Below are 12,040 nucleotides of genomic sequence, written 5' to 3'. Positions count from 1 at the left end.
ATACTGCGCAGAACCCTCAAGCTCCCAGGCCTCTGGTAGAGGACCCGAGCTCAGAGGATGAAAGAGACCACCCGCGGTACACAACAACAAATGTATTACTACAACAAAAACTATCAAATGTTCATTTGTTAACTGGTGTGATATAACAAACAGATAGAGCTGTGTGGCTCTAACAAGTGTGGATGAAACTGAATTAAAAGCCTTCAAAATCAGGCTCACCATCATCAGTATCATTAAAAGTTTCTGGTATTCCTCCTCTGTAATAAAGGCATCAGAATCCCACTCATCAACAACATCATGCTCTGTGTCTCGCCAGCGCCCCCTCTGGTGGGGAAATTTTTTTCAGGTAGACCAACTTTTACAGAACACCGGTAAACGGCAGCCATTACAGACGACCATGCGTTTGTTGTTGTTCCAGGAGCGGCCCGGTCGCACATTAACATCATTAGTTTGTTATGCAGGACTGCCTTTTTTTTTCTTTTTTTCACATCATGTTGCCTGTTTGGATCTGTTACTGTCTCACTCGGAGGCACGAAGGAGTGTTGGAGGTAAGCTCGCTTCAACCACTTTTTACAACGGGGTTTCATTTCCAGACTCAGGGATTTTGTGAATGAGGCCGATATTTCAATTAAAATACATCAGCAAAAATATTTATACGAGTATAGTACTACCCCCCAACTTTGTGCATGGATCAAATTTCACGTATTATGCTCGAATAAATATTGTAGTTAGGAATTGGAGCTATGCAGTTGTGATAAAACAATCATTAAGTAAATGTTCTTTTAGAGGAACATAATTGCAGTGCGGATATCACATCAGACCAAAAAATTGTGTAATGTCATGACATTAATGTAATGTGTAATGGGGGTCAAATCAGTGGGGGTCCCTGGACTTGTTCATGAGTTCAATAGCAGAGGGAAAAACTGTTCATGTGGCCGCAGGTTTTGGTCCTGATGGACCGCAACCTCCTGTCGGAAATGGGGTGGGAGGGGTTTGTAAGAATCTGCCCTGCCCACTTTAGAGTCCTGGAGGTGTGCAGGTCATGGAGGTACAGGTGGCAGCCAATCACTTTCTCTGCAGAGTGAAAGACTCGCTGCAGCCTGCCCTGATCCTTGACGGAGGCAGCAGAGTACCAGATGGTGATGGAGGGGGTGAGGATGGACTGTAGAAGTGCACCATCATAGTCTTTAACTAGTCTCACCTGTGTAGTCGTAGGTTAATTCTTCACCTTCCTCATCATCACCCACACTCCAGGACCGATAATACACATCACTGGGCCTTATAACTTACACTGCTTGAACTCTTCTTTATCATCCTGTAAGAAAATTTGTATTCAATAAACTGAAGTCGAGATGATAAACACAGATGTTAAATAAAGTGACTTGTAGGAGGAATGAAAACCATCCAACACCAGAATCTGGAATCTGAGTGGAGGTTCATTGCTGCTGTCTGCAAATAGGAAACCCACATTGGCCATAAAACCGGAAGTTTACGTTTTTATACAGCTTCTTCAATGCCTTCGCTCACCCCCTGCTGGCCTACGGCTGAGTCACAGGCCCACCAATCAATGCCCCCAACCCCCCCGGACAAACAAACAATGAGCCAGCTAGGGTGTGGAAAACTGAACCGGAAAAAATACAAAGAGAGGGAATGAGGAGATGAACAACAGCTGATGAAAACACTTAACTGGAAACTAATGACGTGTGTTACAGGAGGAATATAACAGATAAACAGCTGAGGAGAAGAAGGCGTAATGAGAATGAGGGAACACAAGAGGGAGGTAGAACACAGGACAACCGAAACACACATCCTCACACACTGTTGTTTTTAAATCGGCAAGATTGATTGATTGATTGATTGATTGATTGATTGATTGATTGATTGATTGATTGATTATCTATGGACCACTCGACCCAGAGCAACTGAAGTCACCACGCTTTTTATTGTAAGGCCCGGCCTCTGTCAATCCAGACTTAACCTACCTAGGCTGAGCAGAGAGCCATCTCAATGCGGGCAGCAGGATCATAATATTAAAGACTCACACATTTTATTTTGTTATATTTGCAGTACAGTAATAGATGACATCAAGCTCAGACTGTACCGGACCATCAAATAGTATGAAGCTATTAAGACGAGAGGCAGGATGACAAAGGACGTAAGCTAATGGTAGCTGTTGTCGGCAGCTTGGTAAAATTTAATTGAACTCGTGTGAAAAAACATTACGGTTGTTGCAAAAATATCACGTAAAATGAATCTCATCGGCCAGCCAGGCTGACACAAATAGAATCAGGGGTCTCGGCAGTGGCGGCTGGTCAATAGAGGACGCTAGGGCATAGCCCCACCACTATTTTTTGGGAGATAAAAAATACATAAAAACAAAATAACAAAATAGTATGTTAAGTAAAAATATCTATGTACATTTTAGATGTGTAAAATACATTTTATATAGTTATTAACGGATAAACTTTCATTTTTACTCATGAATTATGTCGTATTGAGTCACTTCCCGTTCATGCCAGGGTGCAGAAATCTTTACCATTGAAGTCTAATGTTAACTCCTGGGCATGCGCAGTAGGTCCTCAATGCAAAAGAATAGGGAGGCTCTTGGCGCAATTGACCTGCACCCAAAACGTGTTTTGCATACTGGTAGTGGGTTGACGTCATGTTCAGTACGATGGAGCAAACCCAGTAAGCTAATGGAGGAGCTACAACTCAGCTAAGTCTCATATAACACAACCTTTTTGATAAAAACACACCAGGAGAAGCTTAAACTAAAAGAACTTGGACCTGATCAGATGGACATGAAGAGCAGCAGACCAAAGACAGAGGGAGAGTTTACACTCTATCATTTTCCTGGAGCTGGATTAGAAACATGGCTAAGCTAACTGCTAGTAGTAAGGCTAATGCTCTGTTTAGGTTTCTGCCTCATTTTTCAAGCATCCGAATCTGATCCAGCATGGATTAAAACAGGTAAGAGAAAAGCTAAAAGACTTTTGTAATGCTTATTAATCACAGCTTATTAAATGTGACCCATCACATCAAAACGAGGATTAAGTCTAAAAGTGGGATATGGAGAAATAGGCAAATATAGTGTTTTGATTAAAATGTTTGCAAAAATTGCCTTTTGTCAAAACATAATGAATAAAAGCCTTATCAATGTATCCTTTGAACGACCTGTCTGAAATATAATAATAAAACAAAATTTTGAAGCACTTTTTTGAGTAGTAGCAACAAAAAGCCTGATTTTGAGGAAAAACGCCTTAAAATTTTGAGATTTTCCCTGTGAGTTAACAAAATTTTGTTTCTTTTCAGCTGGGAAATCTCAATATTCAAATATAATTTGAGGTTTCCTCTTTATAAGGACATCAAAAATTCCTCATTAAAATTACATAAAGTTAGGATTCAGACCAAATATTTATGAATTGTACCCAACAAGACAAATTAAGTCATATAAATGGATTTACATAAGGTATCAGAATGAAGCAGATATCAAAATGTAGCATTTAAAGCTAGGAATCTGAAAATGTAATTAAGTCATTTTGACCAACATTTTTATGTTTATGTTTTTGACATATATTAGAAGATATTTTTCTTCTTTCTTCTGCCTTTCATTTTATTTATATCGTTATGTCTTCTGTTGTGCATAGTTTATTTTGTTTAATGAAATGAATACATTTTTAAAGCAAAAATATAAAAGAGGTGCAACGATGTGTTGCTAATAAAATATCATAAATTATTTTCTATATATTAAATATATATTATAAAGCTCACTTGTAGCCATCTTCACATTGAATTAAATTTGTGCATTCCTGTTTTTAGGTTTGTAACACCATCTTGAACCATTCACATGCATCTGATCAGGGCTACACTGCTGCAGGCAGACAGGTTCCTGCAGGACAGTTCCCTGAAGCAGCACTGAAGACCATGGAGGCTCACCCACTGCTGAACAGGACCAAGAAGTCTGATCTAGTTCAGGAGCTGCAGTGGTGCTGCGGCTCTGAACCAGCTGCTCTTCATGGAGAATAATCTGCAGGACACCTTCAGAGACTGTGATTCTGCTGAAAATTCTCATCACATCTCCTCTGACCACAGCTGAATCTGAGAGGAGCTTCAACACTGAAGAGAATCCAGACTTTCCTCAGGTACAACATCACATCTTACTGCACTGACCATGCTCCATAGAGAAGAATCTGGTTGAAACGTCCCTGACTTTAACCAGAGTCATGGAGAAATTTGCTTCTCAGTAACAGAAGAGCAAAATTTATGTACTAAAAATAAAACACTACATGACATTGTAATGCTGTTTTATTATTTTCATTTATTTAATAAATTCACTGGCGTGATACAACTTAAAACGTGTAACTACTTTTTGAGATATGTCTATTTTGGAGTTGTAGCCCTCCTGGAGAAAAATCCACCAGCCGCCACTGGTCTCGGGGTTCCAGAAATCTGTCTGGAAATAGATCAAAAGGGCTGATGCAAACATAAACCCGGGTTTGAACCCAGGCCGACCTTGGCGAGGCCCTGCAGTGCAAAAAAGCCATTGTAGTCCAGTCCAGCCTCAAGAATCTGGTCCCTGACGTCCTCTGATGGCTCTTTGTTCTCACCCATTTTGGTGGAGAGCTTTTAATGGAAGACACTGATTCTGTGATGGGAGTGATTTACACTTTAAGATCAGGATTGAAATGAAGTGTTTTTAGTTGATATTTTGGCTTTCTCTATTATATAAAAAAGAAATTAACTTACAAAATCAGCAAGGGATCAAATAATCACTCCCTTCCTCTGTGGTTAAAGTAACTTCTCAGATTTATGTTCCAACCCTACTTATTCTGAATGTTCAGTGTGCCAGTTATAATTGTGTTAAACAACTTTAAAATACACTTCTTAAGCAAATGAGAGGATTTATGTTGGAACACAGCAGTGTACAGACAGATCTAAGTGCAGCAGCACAACATAATAAGATAATATGTTATGCTTGTAGTGAGACAATATTTCCTTTAAGTGATTAAGTTAGCACTGGTACTGAGGCTCAAAGAGCACCCAGATGCAACATATTTATATATAGAAAGTGGCATTAATTGGGCCTAAGATTTTCACTGTTTCTGCATTTGTTATAGAGAACTTTGAGCTAATTATGTGTTTACTCCTGTAGGAAATGAGAAATAAGCGAGTCTCCATGTTTCACGTCAGAATATGTTTGTAATTTATTTTTCACCTGCATAAAATTATTAGCTGTAGAAGGTACGATTAATTAAAACTGCATGTGTGGTGTGTATGTGTGCATTGACATTTAGCAGGAAACTGGGCTGTGGTTTATAGGTTTGTCTGAGTTTGAGCAGAGGCATTTACCGTGGGTATGAAGGAAACAGCTTGAATGAAAAATCACTTAAACTGTCTCAAAATATTAGTTTTTAAATTTAGAAAATGGACCTGTAGTATTTGTCTAAAATGTTGTTACTTGTTTTATTTACTACTTAATTACTTATTTTACTTATTTGTCTGTGTCTGTTTTTTGTTAGTTGATTTATATTTTGAGGTTACATTTCTGAATCTATATGCAGCTCCTCCCACAGCTTGTCTCACTGACAGGTTTGTTAGTGTCTCTTATTTTTGTCCCTCAGGTTAGTTGTCATGTCAGCCTTGTACATGTTTACAAGTCTTCATGCTGTCCTTGTGCCAGTTATTCTAGGTTCTTTTTGTAATTAGTGTTTTTGTTTAATAAATATCTTTTTTTCTGAATTATGTTTCTCTGGGTTATGTTATGTTCAAATAATACTCTATTTTATGCACAGTGATTTATGTCAGTGGGTCCTAAAAATTGGAAGGTTGATGGCAGTTCAGTAAATTTACTTCTACGAAGCTCTACAGCAGGGGTTCTTGAGACATAACAACTAATTGTGATAATATTTAGTAGCTTTGCCCCATTTTCTATACCTATTTTGTCCCAAGTAACATTTCCACAACATTCAGGGTAACAACAGAGGTGTCAAAAGTATTCACATTCCTTACTTAAGTAGAAGTTTATACCGTATTTTTCGGACTGTAAGCCGCAACTTTTTTCCTGAACTTTGAACCATGAGGCTTATAGTCCGGTGCGGCTTATACGTGGATTTTTTTCTTCAGCCACCAGGGGSCTCTTATGCTGCATTTGCTTCAACCACTCACTTCAATAAAAGAAAGGAAAAGAAAGAAGAAGAAAAAAGCGATCGCTTCCAGAGCCGACTATTGTACCAGGAAGCAGTGATTTAAAGATAGTGTGGTATATTTTATGTCCTGTCACTTTAAGAAATGTGGACGAGCATCAGACCGTCAGCGCGCCCGACCGGAGCGCGCATGGGGCGGGCACACGCTTCTTTGTTCAGTTTCTCCATATCATCACGCTGTTAAAGACCTATTTCAGATGTCTCGCTCAATAAACATGTGTACAAGCTGAAGAAATCGCCTTTTTTCATTTATATATCAGCCTAAGAGTTTTTTAACCGTCAACAAGTCTACAGAGGGACGTTCGCTGTTTATCCATCGAATCAGCCGGATTCGGCCACCATCTGACGGAGACGAGACGGAAGGTCCACATCGCTGGAGGGCCCCGGAGAACCGGACAAGAACCCCACAGTTTTGGCGTCACGAGATCAGGCCTGTAAAAAGCTTTAAAAGGTTAATATCAAAGTGATGGAGGTTTTTACAGTCGTAAATACTTCTGTTTTATTTGGTTAATACCTTCAGAGCTCAGAGCGGGTCGTGTGCGGGTTTTTTGTCGTCTGCTTAACAGCGTTTGGGGCCCTGTGTTATTGTCTGGATTTCTGTTTGTTTTGCTTTGCGTGTTCAACCCTTGCTAAGCTGTTATTTGCTGACGTGTTTCCGCCACTGAGATTGTGTGTTCTCGGGTGGTTTCTGAGTTAAAAATACGCGTATTTGAAGTAAAATGTGTGTGAGATGCATCTCCGGTTTTAAGTTAGCCGCTACTTTGTAGCTAGCGACACGGGTCAAGCCATAGAGACGTCTTAGCTGCCCGGCTAGCTGCAGGAGGGGGCGGTCACGGAGCAGTCCAGCCTAGTTTTCTTATTTATTTTGCCTGTATAGGAGTAAACGGTGTCAGATYTCTTTTAAGGCCTTAAGAGCTGTGTAAATCCGCTGAAAGAGGACAGTGGAAATGAATAGAAAARAGGTGATGGAAGCTGTGTGGGTATAATGGTAATTTAAAGGGGACACGTCAGGGATTTTCGTTCTAGCAAGGTAGTGCAGGCCTGTGTGTGTGTTTCTGTGCTAAATGTGTGTGTTTCTGTGTTAAATGTGGAGTTTTTCTTGTTTTTCTGTTATTTTTTGTGTATTAATTTGGCGANAATTAAAAGCCTTCAAAATCAGGCTCACCATCATCAGTACCATTAAAAGTTTCTGGTATTCCTCCTCTGTAATAAAGGCATCAGAATCTCACTCAACAACAATCTCATCCTCTGTGTCTCGCGAGCGCCCCCTCTGGTGGGGAAACTTTTTTCAGGAAGACCAACTTTTACAGAACACCGGTAAATGGCAGCCATTACAGACGACCGTGTGTTTGTTGTTGTTCCAGGAGCGGCCTGGTCGRATATTGTTATCATTAGTTCATTATGCAGGACTGCCTTTTTTTCTTTTTTTGGATCTGTTACTATCTCGCTCGGAGGCACAAAGGAGTTTTAGAGGTAAGAACACTTCAACCGCTTTTTACGACGTGGTTTCATTTCCGGACTCATGGATTTTGTGAATGAAGCCGATATTTCAGTTAAAATACATCAGCAAAAATATTTATCTGAGTATAGTACTACCCCCCCCCACCCCAACTTTGTGTATGATTTTTTTGGATTAAATTTTATGTATTATACTTGAATAAATATGGTATGCCAGAATGAATGTTTGTTTGGGGCTTTTCTCCCTGTTGTATTAAAAGTCATTTCAGGGGTGACAGTCACAGGTGCATGGTTACTATTATCACTCTAATGAGCCACTGATAACAGCTTTAATTTTTTTTAATCATGGTTTTATACACCAGAACATGGATATTTGTTATCTCAGATTATTACAAAAGTAGGTCTCAAATTACTTGGATGAGAGACGAAACGTTTCACTAAAGAAGAACCCATCCAGAGGATCTACTTATTTTTTCTTTTTGATTTTTTACTACCTGGATTACTGAGACGCACSAGGACGTCTCAAATTACAGTTACTGTTCATTTTATTTGAATAATCGAAAGTGGAATTTCTTGCAGCAGAAATTTTAAATTTGGCTTTAATACTTTGAAATGACCCAATGGCAAATGATGGGAAACAACCATCTACGATTCACTCAAACAAGTAAAAAAAATGAAGGAAAAAAACCCTGTCAGAACTGTGTTAACAGTTGGAGCAGGGTTTTTGCCTGTCAACATTAAAACAAAAAGCTTTTTGTCAAACAGGGACAGCAACACTGCACTCAGATCTACGGTGTGTTAAACACCGAGGTCCTGCAGAGATGTAGGCAGCRGAAGTGGTGTCATCATTGATCTGGTTGCTGTTAAGCTGCGCTGACACCTGCACGAATCCATTGGACATGGAGCCCGGAGAAAGCAATCTGGCTCGACCAGACAAGCTCCTCACTTTTACAGAGGTGACGGAAGTGAGGCCAAAAACKTAAAAAAAATCCCATGTAGATGGGAGGGGGTGGACTAACAGACCATGAAGTTTACTTTGTTACTTGGACTTCTCTAATGTGACTGTACCTTATGATATATTTCTAATTCTTCAAATCAACACATTTTAAAAAAAACAGTGTAAAAATTAAACTATCAAGGGGTGCTTTAAAAAGAAAAAAGTCTACTTCAAATAATTAAAAAAACTGCTTATTAAAATGTTTCTGATTGGCCTCTAAAATACAATATTTGACTCTGTCCTGTAAACGTTTCATGCTTCATAAAACATTTCCCTAATGTGGCGTCATTTATCTAAGAATGGCACATTAAGCAGCCATTTTCTCCCGGTCTCTGCGAGTATCGTCTTTACTGATAATGGGAAAAGATTATGCACATTCATTACCATTATCATTACAATCATTATTGTGTGCTTAGCATAATAAGCTGTTTCTCTTAAGCTTTTTTTTTTTCTATGACTGCAGGTTGACTCTGAAGGCTGCTTCAAAACCATTAAAACAGCTTTCATTTGGGAGTCTTTGTGGCTTTAGTGTAACATATTTAATCTGACATAAACTAATCCCTGATCAACACAAGAGCCAGCGGTGAATAGGTTAATTCTGAGCGGCAGTGAGAACAATTCATCCACTGCTGCTGGTTAATCCACTTTTAAAATGAAGAAAAATGTAAATTATTTCAAATTTCCCACTAATTTTTCCTTTTCTTTTCTGCATTCTACTTTTGCAATAAATCAATTGAACTGGGTGACGACTGCTGTCTCATGATCTGGGACTTTGTATCTTGGTAATTACGTAGTAATCAGGTGCAATGTGTGCACAGCTGATGGTGACGGCGGTGCCTTCAGAGCCACAGGGACACAAACAGAGTCGTGGAAAAATAAAATAATATTCCAAGTAAGATGAGCTGTTTACAGAATGATCTCGGGTCACAAATCAAAAAATCTCAYAGGCAGAGAGAGACAGAGGAGAGTAAATGCTGGAGAAAAAGGGTGAATATAGGAGGGAAAGGGTTTTATAGTGGCTCTACAAYCAAAACAATGTCTATTTTGACATTTTTACTGTACAAGTGACAAAAACTCATTTCATAYTTTATACTTTTCATATCTTTAAGCAAGTATTTTGTCATAGCTTGTTCATCCGTGTACACAATTCCTCCACACAGGTGGGTTTTCACACTCACATGAAAGAAAGTTTCTGCCTTACCTGGAACTGTGACGTAAAGAGAGCTCCTTCTGCAGGCACAGGGGAGTTGGGTGGCTCAGCTTGTATCCTTAGGCTCAGGGTTTCAACAACTAAGCCCGTGCCTCCTCTGAGGCTTCTTATAACGGCATACCCCTTCCCTACTGGCTCAGCCCTCCAGGCCCCCCCCTTCCCTCACCTCCCCTCCCATCTCTAAGTGTATCACCATTCATATCACAGGAGAGAGCTGAGAAAAGAGGTGGATTCCCCCATTCTGTTACGCACAAACGATGGGCGAACCGGTGGCCCGCACTGACGTAAGAGGCTTTGCCTACGCCACCCATTTCGTCCTCATTTAGCCAACTAATGGGGCTATAAAAATACGCAWCACCCACTGTGGGATTGATCTAGAAGCCTTCTTTGAAGGTGTTCATGAAACCCAACCCCATCACAGAGCTAATGTTAAGGTCAAGAAGACAATTGAGCTTCCAATCAGATGTTTTCTCCAAAAACTCCAGGTGAGCACCAGTAATCAAAGCAGTGCCATGGAGACGATTACAGGTCGATGAGGTTGTTCTTGTTGGAAAAGGTTAAAGCAACAAGCTTTTTTGTCACGTATAACAATGACACACCTGTATGAGAGGTGATATTATCTCATTGAACGAGACAATGAACGTGTGATGTCGATAGAAAGATCACGCAGGCAGTATGATGACAGGTTAGTCAGACAGGATGAATTTTCAGTGATCATTGTTGGGCACTAAATTACCACACACAAAATTTGCTGCCACAAATTTGAAAAATCATCCTTAGGTTAAAAGATACCTTTTTATTATWGGAACTTTAAACACGTGTAAGAGAAAATAAGACCCTGTTTAAATAATAAAATAATGTTTTAGGTGACATTTTGTTCTGTTCACTCAATGTGTGAAAAACTGTATATGACTTTGATGACAATACAATTATGTTTTCTTGTTTGGAGCAAGAAATTAAATCAGAACTTTGATCACAATCTTTTTGAYCACAGGAATAGTTAAAGAAATAAGAAAACAGATCCATGTGTCATGCCTTCAGTTACAAAGGAGGCACCTTTCTGGGTATGCTGCATGATGTCTGCCCAGGGATTTTACAGCGTCCCTCAAAGGTAAAAGCGAGACACAAACCCAGTGGGCTAATATAAATTAGTGGTGCRCCCAGAAATTTTTCATATGGGTGGCCAGATGGGGCCAGTTAAAATTTAAGGGAGGCACACCACTGCAAAAACTGTCCATCTTACCAAGTTTTAAAACCTTATATCCAACCAAAACGTCTTTTTGATCTTGTTTTGAGACTGATTTACTAAACAAGAACTGATTGTGTAACAATAATCATCTTGTTTTCAGAATGTGTAAGATTATTTGTCTTGTTAGCCTGAAAATTTGACTCAAATTAAGTCAAAAATTTCTGCCAAAGGAGCAAGAAAATTTTACTTGGTAAGATTCTTGAAATAAGAAAAAACTGAGTCAAATCAAGTATTTCAAGAATCTTACCAAGTAAAATTTTCTTACTCCACTGGCAGAAATTTTTGACTTAATTTGAGTCAAATTTTCAGACTAACAAGACAAATAATCTTAGACATTCTGAAAACAAGATGATTATTATTACACAGTTGTTTAGTAAATCTGTCTCAAAACAAGATCAAAAAGACTTTTTGGCTGATATAAGATTTTAAAACTTGGTTAGGTGGACATTTTTTGCAGTGTACCAGCTTGTACTCCATCCATTTTCTATACCTGCTTCTTCCTTTCAGGGTCACTGGCGCCCATATCAGCAGTCACAGTGCGAGGGACAGGCACGCCCTGGACAGGTCCATCACAATAATAGCTTGTACTATTTAATAATTTGAAAAATTCTGAATAAACAACAGTAACAGAATAAAACATAAATGCATTATGTAATGATGTAAACCTAAAAACACAACAGACTGGATTTGCAATGTGGATTTTTTTTAACTCTTCTTTGAACATAAAGTAAAATCACTACAGTGTAATTACTGAGAGTTACTGTTAGAAGTGGAAATGCATCATAAGCAGAATGATGTTTGCAATGTTTAAAATAAATCTTGATGTTTCTGTGATGGACTTGTGAATTGTTTAAACCAGTGTTTCCCAAAGTTGGGGTCAGGACCCAAAGTGGGGTCCCGAAACATCAAGGTGGGGTCCGGAA

The 12,040-nt window shown here is 39.1% G+C and overlaps 1 protein-coding gene across 1 annotated transcript in view; it reads right to left on the bottom strand.

Annotated features, from left to right (window-relative positions):
- The window catches only part of LOC106531432 (proenkephalin-A), a 69,663-nt gene extending 59,707 nt beyond the window's left edge, over positions 1-9,956 (bottom strand). The window contains exon 1 of the mRNA XM_014027301.1: positions 9,860-9,956. The gene's annotated coding sequence lies outside the window, so the exon portion shown is untranslated. The remainder of the gene's footprint in view (positions 1-9,859) is intronic.
- Positions 9,957-12,040: the final 2,084 nt, after the last annotated feature.

The sequence above is a fragment of the Austrofundulus limnaeus genome, unplaced genomic scaffold (genome assembly GCF_001266775.1).
Source record: "Austrofundulus limnaeus strain Quisiro unplaced genomic scaffold, Austrofundulus_limnaeus-1.0 Scaffold632, whole genome shotgun sequence".
NCBI classification, from domain to species: Eukaryota; Metazoa; Chordata; class Actinopteri; order Cyprinodontiformes; family Rivulidae; genus Austrofundulus; species Austrofundulus limnaeus.
Note: the sequence above shows the minus strand (reverse complement) of the source record. Positions and strands in the feature narration are given on the sequence as shown.